Source organism: Coptis chinensis, chromosome 6, assembly GCF_015680905.1.
Source record: "Coptis chinensis isolate HL-2020 chromosome 6, ASM1568090v1, whole genome shotgun sequence".
NCBI classification, from domain to species: Eukaryota; Viridiplantae; Streptophyta; class Magnoliopsida; order Ranunculales; family Ranunculaceae; genus Coptis; species Coptis chinensis.
In genome coordinates this window covers 49620942-49622082 of record NC_141461.1, presented here as the reverse complement: position 1 = coordinate 49622082, position 1141 = coordinate 49620942, and the positions used below count along the sequence as shown (strand labels likewise).

The 1141-nt window shown below is 42.0% G+C and overlaps 1 non-coding gene across 1 annotated transcript; it reads right to left on the bottom strand.

Annotated features, from left to right (window-relative positions):
• Window positions 1-414: 414 nt before the first annotated feature.
• On the bottom strand, window positions 415-518 carry LOC147493400 (small nucleolar RNA R71). The gene has a single exon (XR_015200628.1). It is a non-coding gene; the product is annotated as a small nucleolar RNA R71 (small nucleolar RNA).
• Window positions 519-1141: the final 623 nt, after the last annotated feature.

Sequence of the window (1141 nt, the reverse complement as noted above, 5' to 3'; positions counted from 1 at the left end):
ACACCTCTAGCTACTATTTCACACACACCACCTGATATAATGCCTGAAGAAGGAGAGACTCCTCTCTCGGACTTCTACAAAGCCTTGAGCGATAGCCCCAAATCTTGCATCGTTATAGCAGACCCAATGGGGGATTTCCGAATCCCCCCAAATATTTTTAATTTGTTACCTGTTTTTCATGGTTTAGACCATGAAAAACCTTATCAGCACATGCGTAGGATTGAACAAGTCATAACAACATTCCACCATCCTACGGTTGGTGCGGAACAAATTAAACTGAGGGTATTCCCTTTCACCTTAGCCGATAAGGCGGCGTCTTGGTTAACTGCCCAAACGCCTAATTCTGTGGACTCATGGGCTAAACTTGTTCAGCTATTTATGGAACATTTTTACCCACCCCTAAAGACGGATGAGATGCTTTCCAAGATTTATTTCTTTCGACAAAATCCTCATGAATCATTTTCAGAGGCTTGGAATCGTTTCACCGATCTCCTTATAGAGTGTCCACATCATAACTTAGCGAAAGACACGTTAGTTCGTGCCTTTTTCAAAGGACTTCTACACCACCATAAAGAAGTCCTTGACATAATGAATGGGGGTAGTTTCTTAACTAAAGGAGCCTCGGAGGCTTATAAATTTATAGAGGATCAAACTAAGCGAAATAACAACTGGGGGGGTAGTGACGATTTTACACCGCTCCGCTAGTTCTTCTAATACCGTTAAGGCCGCCGGTATGTTTGAAATTAAACACGATCCCGAGCTTAAAACTCTAATCGAATCACTTACTAAAAAGGTAGAGGCCATTTCTGTTCAACAAAAGCTTATCCCCGTCATGAATGTAAATTCAAATCCATGTAGTTTCTGTTGGAGCCCTGAGCATCCCGACTTCCACTGTCCTATAGCCTATGGACAGGCTTGTTCCATTAATAGTGAACCTAACACCCCTTGGAGACAAAATCCCAACTTCGGTTGGAGAAATAACCAACACGCACACCTCTAGGGTACAATAATCAATATGTTAGGCTAACGCACAGTTTTATCCAAGCTCCACCATGACAAGGGTAGTGTCAGGGTAATTTTAATAATTATAACAACCAAGTGCAATCTCAACAAGGTCAAGCACAAGGTCAAGGTAGTTATA